General features: G+C 36.1%; 1 pseudogene; it reads right to left on the reverse strand.

Annotated features, from left to right (window-relative positions):
• Positions 1-11,480: 11,480 nt before the first annotated feature.
• On the reverse strand, positions 11,481-14,120 carry LOC132307008 (protein NRT1/ PTR FAMILY 2.7-like; annotated as a pseudogene).
• Positions 14,121-14,925: the final 805 nt, after the last annotated feature.

Here is a 14,925-nt window from a genome sequence, read left to right on the forward strand (position 1 = left end):
CATTTGGTGCACTTTAATTTATGTGGATTAAGTGGTATTTATTGGTGGTGTAGTGTATTTGTGTGGTGTAAATTTTAAGGCAAAAGAAAAAGGAAAGTCAAAGGATAGTGATGGGACCCACCACTATCCCATTTATGGTCTAAAGACCATTTTGCTTCCCATTTTCCTCTCTCACCCGTATCTCTCTCTCTCTCACTCCTTCCTCTTGGTTTTTCTTTTTCTTTTCTCATTTAAGACTTTGAATCTTGATTGCTTCTTCATTGCTTATCGAATTAAGGTGTCATTTGAGGCAAAAAGAAGAGCACGACGAGCTCTACGCACTAGTACCAGCAATTTCAGACTTTGAGCACCCTTTAGATTTCGAATTTGTGGACCCATTTTAAGGGTTTTGTGTCAATTTGAGGTAGGGACATCTTAATCCACTTCTTTCTTGTTCCATTGTGAGTTATACTTCTTTGTTGTGCCAAACATGCTTAATTAGAAGTTAATTGCATCAATGATTATTTTAATGTTTTCTAGAGAAATCCATGTGTATGAATGTGAGTTGTTTTATGTGAAAAGTATGCTTAAACGTATTTTGTTGTATCTTAATGTGTTAATAACTAATTGGGAGATGTTGAACATGTTGAATGTTTAATTTTATGGTGTAGAATCTTAAATGCCATGACATTGAATGTATGAAACATATATACATGCACATACCATTGGGTTTGCATGAAATGGGAGAAATTGTTCTTGAAATAAATATAGGTAATTTCAGGGAAGTGTTTTTAATGAAATGGTTTTATGCGAAACCCGGTCGCTGCGGGGTTACCAACGGGCCGGAGGTTAATATAGCCTAGAGGGGACTAGGGAGTCACCCTAGCGTGTAATGACGCCGTGGGGTTACCAAGGGTCAGGGACACTAGCCAATCCTCCTCTCGTGTCGCGGCGGGGTTACCAAAGGGCGGGTTGTATTAACAGTTTAGAAATGATATTTTGGATTATGAAAATGGGGAGTGACATTAGCATGTATTGCATCTCATTGCATTGCATTGGATATACTTGAGATTGAATCGTTATGCTATATTATTTCCTGACATTGTATGATCCCTATTTCCCATTAGCCTATACTTTGATTGGATTCACAAGGACACAAGATGTGTGTCTTAAGTGTCACCTGCTGAGCTTTATGCTCACTCTACTATTTATATTATTTTTTTCAGGTCTTGGAAATGAACCGGTGGACGACAATCCACCTCAAGCTTGAAAGTTGTTAGAAGACTATTTTTGCTACTTTTGTAATTGGACATTCTCTTGTACATTCGTAGATTTTTGGTTATGTAACTATGAAGTATATCCCCTTGTAAATGAATTGTAATTAAATGTTGGTTTATGGGATTAAGAGTTGGGGTTTCGTCCATGATTAATGTATGATGTATTTTCGAAGTGTTTTAAACAAGTTATAGCCATTTTAAAGTTTCATTTAAGCTTCTTTATAATTTCACAAGTGCAGCTCCTGGGATGTAGGTTTTTAGGCTCGGGATTATCATTTCGGTCGACCGAAATGATGCATCGGTCGACCGAAATAAGACTCTTCACTCTCAGGATCTTCATTTCGAACGACCGAAGCTCCACTTCGGTCGACCGAAATGAAGCTTTAGGTTCAAGCTTCTTTCTTCTCTCTCTTGCTCTCGGGACCTCCATTTCGGACAACCGAAGCTGCACTTCGGTCGACCGAAATGAAGCAGCTTGGTCATCTTCCATTCTTTCTTCCGGTGTTTATTTGGTTCATGTCGGTTTGGATCATGGGGCGTACTGGGAGTGTTTTTTTCAAGCGTTGTAAGGGTATGCTGACCATAGAAATGTTGTGATGGACTTAGGTAACCTCGGGTTCGAGTAAGGACCCGTGTAGCGATCCGGGCCTCCGGGTCAGGGTCGTTACATGGATATAGTGGATAGTTGTGTGCCCTGGTAGATCATGGTACTCATGCCCACTAAATGTGCGTTTTGCATGTTACTTACTATTCAGGTTGAGGCCGCCTTATAATCCAGTGAGAGTCCTTTAGTGTGTGTATGTGTGTGTGTGTGTGTGTGTGTGTGTGTGTGTGTGTGTGTGTGTAGACTATATAGTTATTGTTGAGTTGACTATGATGTATACGTGTATCGGGTCTCTGTTTGGGATGTAGTAGAGTAGAACTTGTTCGTGAGCCTAACCCATTATTATTTTTCAGGTTTTCGTCAGTTTTAGACTTAGAACTTGTTTGTGCTGAGCAGAGACAATTTACTTCACTCTTCCGATTCTACGTCGGATTTTTCTTTATGTTTCAGTATTTGGATTTGGTTTATTTCAGTTATTATTTCAATTGGGATTAAGGGTCCACTCTATAGATTCCCGAGTTGTAATCTAGATGATTACTGGTATCAGAGGTTTTGGATTATTTATTATTGGAGGATTATTTTATAGGATTATTAAATAGAGGATTTATTATTTAGTTTCCTTTCAGCTTTATTACTTATTCTTATTATCTTTTGTATTATGTGTTCATTTATTACCTAATTGTTTTAGTATTCCCTCGGTTTTGGGCTTAGGCCTGATCAACCTTTTGTGATGTCTTTCAATTTTCTAATTTTTTAGGACATTTTCTGCATTTATTATTTTATCGCTGGGTTCCACATTATTTTTCTTAGCTGTGATCATTTTATTTTGTATGCCATTCATTATTTGTATAAGGGATAGTATGGACTTTTGTTATGGTAATGGCATGATTGTGTTTTAGTAATATTAAGGGGTTGTTTTAGTACTTTTGCAAGGTCACACTTTGACCAAGCTTTTGTTTGACACCATGCACTACACTTGGCATCTCTTTCTCATGCAAATGACACTTATACACTAAGTGGCAACATTCCACTAACTCCTACAGACCTATTTTCGGCAGCTAGTCTCAGTTTCTTCTTCCTTCTTTTCTTTCTTTCTTTTTCTTTCCGACTCTATTTTTTTCATTCTCTATTGAAACTCTCTTTGGAGCTTGGTTTTGAGGGCCTTCTTGTGGAATTTTGGAGCAACCCTTGGGAGAGAAAATGACCATGAAGGAGAGAGCTTTCCATTGATACAAGAATTAAATCCATTCCTTCACCACTGTTTTTCAAAACTTGTCTTGAAAGAAGGAGCTTTGGTTGAACTACAAAGGAGTATTTTGATCTTTATCTTTTCTCAATTGTTGGTGGTTTTAGACAATTAATCAGTGGCTTTTGGCTGGGTTTTAGCTTTTGTAGAGGTAGGGGTTGTCCTAAATCTCACACCCTTTGTTTCCTTATGAATTAAATCCTTTAATTTGAACCATTATATGATTTGAATTAGGCTTTCTTTACAAGCATGTTGTGTAATTAAAATATGAAATTTTGTAGCTTATACAGAAATGATGTGTTATGTGTTTTAAATATTGAATTTGAGCTCTTATAAATGGTGTTTGTGTTTATGTGCATAAAACTGAAATTCTAGTAATCACAATGGTTGAATTGTTATTGTTTACAAGCTGAAAATTATATATTTAGTTTACCTCAATTATGGGCTGTTTTGTTATAAGTTTGGTATTGTAATATGGTTTAAAAACTGAATGGTACATTGTCATTGAAATATGCTACCATGATAAAATTGCTGCTAAAGTATGTTCATAGAATTTCTATATGTTTTTTTGATTTTTTTTATGTCTAATATAACTTACATGTTGTATAGATTAGATGACAACATGCTTGTGTTGATTTCTTGAAGGCTGTGATAGTATGTCATTGTGAAGCTTGCTGCCATGATAAATTTGTTGCCAAAGTATATTTATAGAATTGAATTTCGATGTGAATAATGATGTGGTATTATAATATTGTGACGCATGTGTCAATCATGCATTACATTGGGAAGCAATGGGGAAAAACTGATTTTGTTAAGGAGGAGTTTTGGATAGAAAGCAAACTGAAATTTTGGGGAAATGTTTTGAACTAAAGTTTGTGAAAACTGAGTGGCAAGGAGTTACCTTGTGTCTGTGTCGTTAATGGGACCTGAAGGGGACGTAGGGAATTGCCTTGCACATAGTTGAGTTACTAGGCCCCAAACGACGCTAAGGAGTTACCTTAGGTCAATGATAGTAACCAATCCTCCTTTTGTGGTGCCGGGGAGTTACCTCGATTCGGGTTACATTAACGGTTTGACGATTGAGGCATTGGATGGGAATTTTGTAAAACGGGGAGTGACATTACATTTCATTACATTGCACTTCATTGCACTGTATTTAATTATATTTTTAGTTATTTTTCCCGGGCAAACATGACCTTTACTTATAGCTATTATTTGTGTGGATTCACATAAGTATTAAGGAATGCGATTTAGGCAACTTTTACTGAGCCGTTGTGCTCACTCCATCATTATCATATCCTTCCGCAAGCTTAAACGGATTTGGACTATCATTTATGGATTTTCTTTTGTATCACTGTATATGTTGTATTTATATGAAGTCTTGTATATTTTGATCATGTGATAGTAGTAGTACCAGTCTTTAAGGCATGTAATGTTGGACTCTAATGACTCTAGGTTTAGATAAATGTATTAAAGGGATAAAGCTTATCTATTCAAACCAATTATTGTCATTTTATTTTCATTTTATATCGTAGGTGACTAATGGAAGGTAGATCTTGAAATATACGTTTAGGACAGGTTTGGGGTGTTACAGCTTTGAAATCGAGGGGTATCACGGGAGTTGATCTCTTAAAGTTCTGAAAGTAAGGGTAACCCAATCTATCATTCAAATGTCAAAGACTTTATTACTCCAACCCTCCATTCTCAGAGAACTATCCATTCCATCCCGATTGCTTCTCTCTCTCTCTGTGCTAAATGATTCTGTAATGTTTCCGATTTTCGTCATTTTTTATTTTCTGGAATTTTTTGATTTTTGGAGGGTATTTTCGTCTTTTCTCGTTTTGCGTGCTAGACACCGTGGAGTGTGTAGGGTGTGTTCGAGAGCTGCTTGAGGTATTTCATTGAGTTCATGAGTCTTTGAAATGCAAAGGTTGCCATTTCGGCATTTTTCCGTTTTTTGGGCCCGAAGGTCCCGGGTAAGACCCGCAACCGGAATTATTGCGTACGGGGATTTTATTTTGGGTCCATTGCATTCCATGCATAGTTATATGGTTGTGTGTCATTTTGTTTGGTTGTAATATAAGTAGCCTATATATATGGATTTGTGGTGGAAATTAATGTTAAAAAGAAAAAAAGAAAAAAAAAATTTGGAGGGGGCCCACCATCACCCATTTTAGTGGTCATGAGACCATGTTTGGTCTTATTTTCTCCCCTTCTCCCGTAAGCTCTCTCCATCCTCTCATTTCTTCACTTTTTCTTTTTCCTTTTTCTTTATAACTTCAATCTTTGATTTCTCTCCAACCATTTGGAGATTTTTGGTGCCATTTGCCGCAAAACGGAGAACACATCAAGATCTACACATTGATGTAAGCAATTTCTCATTTGGCCAACCCTAGAAATTTTGAAATTTGGGCTTAATTTGGGGGTTTTCTCATTTTTGGAGGCAAGGGTGTTCTAATCCACTCAATCTTTGATTCTTGTGACTTATCTTCTTATAATTGATGTACAACATGCTAAAATTGGGGTAGTTCTTTGATTAATTGCTATAGTGTAGTATATAAATATTGTGTATCCATGTGAGCTTGCATGTAAAAGTGATTTGTGAGTTTATGGTTGTTAAATTTTAATTGAGAATCGTGCTTAAATGGTTGTGTTTTTAATTCCATATGTTTAGTTGCTGAAATTTTGGGCGTTAGTAAGCATGTTATATTCTAGTAGAATTTCCTTGTTAAACATTGTAATACCCCTAATTTTAAAAAGGACTTAATTGAAATTTAATTATTGTATTTTAGGTATTTATGTGGATATGTGTTTATGTGAGTTCATGTTATTTGTTTAATTGTTAATTGTTTAAATTGGTAATTGATTTTCTTTATGGTTATTGAATTATGTGTTTATGTTGACGTTCGTTAATGGGTTAAATTAATTTGTTTGTTTGACTGGCATTGTCTGTTTAATTGAAATTATAAAAAATAAGTGACTTATCTTGAATGGTTAAATAAATTATTTCAATTAAGATGTTTAATTTATTAAGAATGGGATTGGATGGTATGGAGTAAATGGGCACGGTTAATACCCATGGATGTGTACATGTATATATGGGTATATATGTATATGTGGATTAATAATTATTATTAACAACTGAATTATATTTGTATTCATTATATAGGGTGTAATATAATTCTAGGGTTTTGTATATGCTTACGGGTTAGCCGACTTAGTGTAGCTTTATTTTATTTTTCTTTTCCGTCTTCCCTAAGAATTAAAATTAGGTTTTCCTTAAGCCTATATAAGTATTACATTAGACGTCGGCTTACGGTTAGAAATCATTAAACCCTTGTGCACAAATAGAGAGTGTTAAGAAATAAACTAAGAGAAGGGGATAAGGGTTTTGACCAAAGAATTAGGCTGGACCAAGGATGAAGGTTGTGGGCTGTTCAAGGGTTAGAACCAGAGCAGAGGAGTCCTTGACGGCAATCACGATTGCTGGAAGAACCTAGGAAGAAGATGGTTAAGGTTTCAATTCAAAACTAAGAGATAAGTTCTTTTCTTTCTCTATCCCGTTGGCCTGTGTTCTGTACATACCTAGATAGTCTCTAGGGTTTTAATTAATCATTAAATGAATCTTGCATGTTTATAATATGTTAACTTGATCATCTATATGTGTTTATCTTGTCTGAAATAATTCTTCCAACTTTGGTGTTCGTCGTCTGTTTTAAAGCATATAAATTTGTACTGTTTTAATTATTGTATTAAGTCTCACTGTAATAAACAAAGGACTGGGATAATTCTAGATATATAATAGACTGTTAAGATTAGTTTAGATGAAGCACAGTAAGGTTGGAAGCGGCCGGAGATGAAGCAGATGGTCGAAAACGGAGGAAAAGTGGACCAGAGCTCTCAAAGGAGGAGAGAGCCGGCTCCAGGAGGTTGGGAGCCGGCTCCCCCCTTCATAGAGCTGGCTCTAAGGGCTAGGGAGCTGGCTCTAAGGTGCATAGAGCCTGCTCTGTTGATTAGAAAGTAGGCTCCCTTGGTTTGGCCTTGTTTGGTTGCGTTCCGGAACTGTTTGGACACTGTTTTGGGCGTGTTTGGGATTCTGAATTGTTTCAAGGACTGGACTGAGGATTTTAAAAGTAATTTCAAGGGATTTTAAACTCCCTAATTTCATAATTTGATCCATAGAGCAAATAGAATAAACAGTATAAAAATAAGCAACTTTGCACGCTACTAACGGATATGAAGGACTGAATTGTTTAATCTTGTTTTAAAAATTTAAAGGATTGTAGCATGGACTCTAAACATGATATTATGTTGTAATTGAACCCACAGGGCATAATTTATCTCTATATGCTAAGGGTTTTCACCGAGTGGAAGTTTTAAGCAATGCCACACACAGTTGACGGTTGTAAAGTATTTAGTTGCTTATATTTATTTTAGCAACCTAAATAACTGGAGTAGAATTTTTAAAGTTATTTTGGATGCATGATAGGGTCTTATACATATTAGATTATGTTATGTTTCTCCTGAATTTAATTGAAGAATTAATTACATATTTTCTATCAATTATATGGATGCTAGTCTGGGTTTTAATTGAAGAATTAGTAAATTATATTCTGTCAATTACATGGATGTATACTAGATTTTGAATTGATAAACTATTAAATCTTGTCTCATCAATTACATGGATGGATTCTGGATTTTAAATTGACGAACGATTAAACTTTGTCTCGTCAATTTCATGGATATTATTATAGGTTTTTAGTTGATGAACTGTTTAAATTCTGTTTTTATCAACTATATGGATTATGTGGATTTTATTTGATGTACTGTTTAAAGTGTTGCATCATTATAGATCATATGCATTATATGCACCGGTATGGGACGGTGGCATATAGAGGGACGAATTAGATCAAAACGCTAATTCCTACCCATTCATATATATTGAATTGATTAAGTAAAATAGTTAAATCTTACATCGTTTCATATCCTGTCAACTAAAACAGTTGAACGACATATTGGATGGTTGTTTATATTTCTGTATTAGGAAGGATAGGGATTTGATTAAAACATTTAAATCCTAATTATATGTCGTGTCTGGACGACGAACAGTTGACCAACACAACATTGCATTTGGATGGAATTTATATATATATAATTTATAGTACCGCGATATGTACTTGAGTCTCAGGATCGTTGGTTAGGGAGTGTATATGCAGTAGAATGCGTAGCTGGCTATGTTGGTTGAGGTATACCTTGTTAGGCTTAGGTAGTCATGCCCACTCAGGTGCGTTTTGCATGTTGCCTTCTATTCAGGTTAAGACCCTCATCATAGTCCAGTGAGAGTCTTGTAGTATGGATATATATATATATATATATATATATATATTTACGGACTAAATAGATATGGTTGAGGCATCTAGGATGTATCTGCATATCGGGTCTCTGTTTGAATTGCAGTTAGGATAGAACTTATTCATGGGCCTGACCCACTATTATTTTTTAGGTAATAGACGGTTCGTGGGCCTGACTCATTCTTCCGACGACGTAGGAGTTTTCTTCATGGTTTAGCATTGGATTTCTTTCAGTTGTTGTTTCAGTGTTGGACTTTTATTAGAGATCCACTAAATGGATTCCCGAGTTGTATTAGAAATGGAGAAGTTGAATGTATCGGAATAGTTTTTTATTTATAAAATTTATTCTAAAGTTTCAGTTCTGGATTATCATTTTAGTTTCTTTTCAGCAATTTTATTTATTTCTGTTTATCTTAAGTGTATTATGTGTTTGTTTATTGCTAATTGGTTTGATATCCTCGGGTAATTAGGCGTGGGCCTAGCCAACCTGCATCCGGAAATCCAGGGGTATCGCAAACATGCTATATTGTAAGATTGAATTTTATGAGATGACGGCAATTTGTGAAGCATGAAGCATTTACACATCCATTGGGAAAGAAAAAGGGAAAAAATGTTTTAAAGGCAAAGGAATTGATTGGGGGGAAAAATATTTTCTAAAAGTGTTTGCGAAAACCGGACGCCGAGGAGGCACCTAGTGGTCCGTGGTATTAGTGTAGTCTAGAGGGGACTAGGGAGAAACCCTAGCGTGGTTGAGCTAACTAGGCCGGATGCGATGCCTTGGAGGTGCCTTGTGGTTGTAGATAGTTAGCCAATCCTCCTTTCGTGACGCCTTGGAGGTGCCTTGGGTTGGATTACACTAACGGTTTGAAGGTTGAAACGGAAATGTTTCGAAAATGGGGAGCGGCATTTGCATGACATTGCATTTCATTAGCATTTATGGTGTGTTTTGGATTTGATGACATTTATTATATACTTATCGTTGTGGTTGTTGATATGTATTCACTATGGTATGATCTCGTTTACTTTTTGCTTATTCCTTGCGTAGATTCACGGGGTCATAAGAAGTGTGTCTTAGACACTTCCTACTGAGTTTATGCTCACCCCTTTATTATTAACGTTTTCAGGTTTGGGAAAAGAAGTGGCGAACTATAATCCACCACAAGCTTGGTCGAGTTGAAAGAGACTTAGACTTCTTTTGTGCTTGATGTATATACTACCCTTTGTTGTAAATTGTATTCGGTGTCATTTTGTATCTCATGATATAAGTAAATTTTTTGAAATCCATGTAAGGCCTTAAGGCCATATTTTGATGTATTACGGACCTATTTAAGTTTAGATATTATAGTGGACACATGTATGGTTTCATGTGCATGTATTGGTATCTAGTTGTGTTAATTTTCATTGTTATATATATGATTTTGGGGATAGGTTTAGACTTTAAATAAGGTCATCAATGGACCTAAGGAATGCCCACATGTATGTGTATCAGTTTTAGGCCTTTCTGGGTAAAATTTTTAGGTTATGGACTTGGGGAACCAGTACATCATTCTGGAACCGGTTCAAGGGGTGTTTAGTTTATGTTTAGGCATTCTGCCCATGTGAAACCGGTACCAAGTTTGGGAACCGGTTCAAAGCCTCCAGGGGGCTTTTTGCCCTCCACAGTTTTATCAGCTTTGACCACTTAACTTCGTACCGTCATAACTTCTTCGTTCCAAATCCAAATAGGGTCATTCTTGAGCCCATTTTCAAGGATTTTAGGTTAGCTTTCCAATGAAACCAACCTCATCTTCAAATTCCATTCATGTTAAGAGTTATAGCCATTTTAGTGGAACAGTGTTGGAATTTTCCTTGGATCGGTAAAAGCATTTTTGGAAAATCGTGTCCAATGACCGTAGAACCTCATCAAACATAATGGAACAACTAAAATGGCTATTTTAACTTCATTTGACTAGTTTAAAGGCAAATTACCCTCTCATATTTTAAAATGACCATTTTACCCTTAGTGTGTCCTGGGGTCCCGTTAAAGACCCAGTTAGCGATTCGGACCCCCGCTTCGGGTTGTTACAGATTCCCTCACAATGGATGCCATCTCTTCCCAATTTGGGAATCAATTCAAATTTAGTTTGATAATGCTTTGATAGATACATTAATCAAACATAAAATGAATTATTGGCTTGATATTATAAACAAATCTTAACAAAAACAAATTTGAAAGCAACATATGGTAGTGAATAATGTGAATAAATTCATATTAGACCCGCCATGGCTACGATAAGTATGCAAACTTTTGTTTCTCTCTCTCTCTCTATATATATATATATATATATATATATATATATATATATATATATGAGTTTTCATTTATATGCATATATTAGTGTTAGCGACTGTGATATTGGATTTGAGATGTTTAAGAAATGAGATGAGAAATAGGGGTTGAATACCACAATATGCATACATGTATAGATGAGATTATGATACAAATATGGAAGTGGGAAAAGTATATACATATAGTTAAGATTATGCGTCTTACAGATGAAAGGGAAATAGGGGTAGTTTTGTCCAATTAAAAAGGTAAAGTTGAGGCAATATAGTGTTTTAAATGTGAAAAGTGAGGTCAAGAATGTCTTTTTAGTTAGGAGGGGTAAAATAGTAATTTTGCATGGTGTCATAGTACTTTTTTTTTTTGTTGATGGATGACGGTTGAGGCCATATGCCGCCATGGCCCCCCAAACTTTTTTGAAATTTTATTTGTACCCTCAAATATCATTCACTTTGTCGATATTGTTCTAAGTGAATTCTAACCTTTTCTTTGAATCTTCGTCTGATCTAATCCTTGATAAATAATATACAAGCATAAAATTGCTCAAACTGTTTTTTGCTTCTAAATGAAATTTCTTTATTTTTTCTTAACCTGTCAGATCTCTCTGGTAAAACACTTGAAATGATCCACCATGCCAAAAACAGAGGCAAAACATAAGATGTTTCTCACACTACAGATTTTAATTGTTATTTAATGAATGTGAAATCAATGAATGTATCACACGATAAATAGATATATATTAGCAGTACGTAGATACATTAAAGCCTCTTCGTTGTATGATCAACATCACTTGTAAGAGCTAGAACTATCATCCCCAACCCTCTCAACACTTCTATACTTGTACGACCTTGCACATGCTAAATAATAACCAAAGTTCAACACCCCAACCACAGCCAACATCCAATACATATTATCTAGCTTCCCATTGTTTATATTATCCGGTAACCATTCGGTTACCCTCTGAACCAGATCAATCACGGCCGTACTTAAATAAAAACCTATCCCAATAAGCATCGCGATCATAGCAGTTGCGGTGCTTTTTAAAGACACCGGAAATTCCTGATAGTACAATGTAACTTGTGCCGGAAAATGAAATGCTTCACCAATGCCAACAATAACCAGCTGTGGAAGGAGCCACAAGGCCACCATTGGCACCATGGAACCGGGCTGGTCTTGGACATGGTGAGCTCGAGCTATCTCAAGCCGCTTGGACTCCACTAGGGCTGACACAACCATGCCAAGTACATTTAGCATATGGCCGAGCCCGATACGTTGGAGGGGCGTCGGAGATCGACGAGTTAGCTTTTGCCACATGGGACATAGGAATCGGTCAATGAGGGTGAGAGAGATGGAGCTGGAGATTATTACAAAAACTAGGATGGACCCGGCAGAGATTTTGAAATGAGGTCCAACGTGACGGTCCATGGTTAGAGTTTGGAGAATTACTAAGCTGGATTGAATCCCAATTGTGGTGCTTAATAAAATACTAGTGGACCATAGTGGGAATATTCTGATTAAAGTCTTCAGATCTTCTACTTGTTGCACAGTGCATAGCCTCCATGATCTTGTGATTGTTCCATCTAATGGTATGTCCTCCTCTGTTTTCAGTGCTGCACGATTTAAGCACCTGACACAAATTAAAATGAAGAACATAGCATAATTATTGTTAATTGAATCTAATGTTCTCTTCTATTAGCTTTTTACGTTACCGTTTTGAAACACAAACATATATTAAAAAATTAAGTAATAATTCAAAATGTATCCTTACTTGAAGCTTTTAGTTGGCGCTGTTGGCATCATCCTTTCCATCTCATCACGATCATTGTAATAATCCTCACTTCTGGATGAAAGAAAGACCTTCCTCTTTCTAATGGCGGCAATGAAAACCTGAGCTAAATCCAAGAAAGGGCTCCCTTTTGGCTAAGCCAATTAGATTAACCACGGCACATAAGACAAACCCCATTGTCCAACTCACATTATCCTCAACATAGACAATAGCTGTTAGGCTGACAATTGAAGAGGTGTACATGGTGAAGAAGAACCAATTAAAGAAGATTGCATGATCCGTGGAATCATCAAGTTGGTTCGCTCCCATCGTTGCAATAGTGAAGCGTGTGCCCCCGACACCTACTGATACAAGTGCTATACCTGCATACAGGACGGCGAATTGGCTTTTTGATGGGGTTGTGCACCAGATCGATCCAATTTCACATGGTGGAGGTGTCAAGGAATCGAGTGTCGCCGTCAGGACTAAAAGGACAATCCCCTGCAAGTGTTGATGTTGACTGATAATGGAAATTATATGATACTTGTTAATTTTGTGGTATTTATTTGGACAATAACAATTTAATAGCTATAACCACAATTAAGGAAAAACATGTCAAAAAGAACAAAAGGAACTACATATGCTTGAGCTTAGTGATGAAACTAGAACCCCATATAATTTTACATACACTTCATTACATGAACCAAACTAGATTTAATTCTTAGTTCAGTTTCATGCTTGATTAGTGCAGTTTCTTATTAATAATTGTCCCTTTTTCCTCTTATGAAACATTTATCATCTCTCATATGTATGGAATAAGCAACTAATTTTTGGGTGAAGAATTTAAAGATATTCTTACATGTAGTGATTTTGGGTTACAAAAATATTGTTATTAGTTCTTAATTATTTGCAGTTTCATGGTTTATTAATTAGTCCAGTTTCTTAATACTCTGAGGTGCATGAATTGTTATCTTTTTTTTAGTTCATAAAAGTTAAATATTATAATTAAAAGAGCAATATGATGAATTGATGATTAGTAATTTAGTCGTGAGAAGAAAGTGAATATATCTGATACCATATATTATTTTCACCACTTACCAGCAAAGAGATGAAAGAGGAAATGGAGATGACACAATAACAGCCTAAAAAAGAGTCGGCAATAATGGCTCCGATGACCGGAAATAGACTGTTGCAGCCATGAACCACGTTAACAATTTGGGCAGCATCGATGCTCTTCACATTGAATTTCCCAATAAGATAAACAATAAGATTCGCCGTCGCACCCTGAGAGGCTAGTGTCAAGCCTGCCATTGTTGCTGCAATATTGAACAAAAAGACCACGTATAAATATGTTGGTGCAACGTATAATATACACACATATAGTTGAATATGAGATGAGAGAGACCTATGATGAAGGGGAATGTGAACCAACCGCCTCGTTCGCTACCGGAATCTGACATCTGCACTTCTGCATCGCCGGAGATTGTGCCCTCCAATTTGCTATTCAGCTGTTGTGATTGTGTAGCAGCCATTTCCAGTGTACCACTCAAATTAATTTCATGGGTAGGTGTTATCCTCTTTACCATATAACGTGACAAATACTACCCCACCCACTAGTGGTCCTCTTTTTGTCAAACCAAAGATTCGAGTGTCTCTCTCTCTATATATATATATATATATATATATATATTTATTTATTTATTTATTTTCCTGATTCAAATAGATATTTAAATTATCGCGTTTGTTGAACCAGACAATCAATGTGACTTCGATGGATTGCCAGCTGCAAAGATTCGTTATAGACGGATGGCTATTTATTTGAATTAAAGAAATGCTAGAAAAGCTGATCAGAAAAGCTAACTAGTGTCGTAATATTAATAATAATACAAGGCATTTCTTATATCACACATATGTATAATTCGGCAAAACCTACACTCACTCGCGTCACGCCCTTTGTCATAATTGTACTATTAGATGCATAGGTTGACCTGAAATGACAATTTTTCCCACCAATATAATAACAAGATTTTATTGAAAAAACTTAGTAAAATGAAATGACCAAACCAACCCTTGTGCAATTCAACACTTCATTCCATTGCCCCACTTATTCTCTCACCCCTATCACAACACCTAACCAGTCGTCTCAGTCGCACCTCACCCCTGAAGATGATTGTAGCCAAACCCTTAGAGCATTCCAGCGCATGGCCGATTTGTACAATATCTAAGTCTCTGTAGAATCAAAGCTTCTCTTGTGCGCATTGTACACTTGCGGTCCCCATCACACATTGTACACTTGCCACTCCAAATGTGTGGAAATGAGTAGCCTCTGACAGATGCAAAAAAAGTGGATGTTGTATATATAAAATGAAAAAGTAATAGT

This window comes from Cornus florida, unplaced genomic scaffold (assembly GCF_030987335.1).
Source record: "Cornus florida cultivar Cherokee Brave unplaced genomic scaffold, ASM3098733v1 CherokeeBrave_3.0.0_Hap2_Chr05, whole genome shotgun sequence".
Classification (NCBI taxonomy): Eukaryota; Viridiplantae; Streptophyta; class Magnoliopsida; order Cornales; family Cornaceae; genus Cornus; species Cornus florida.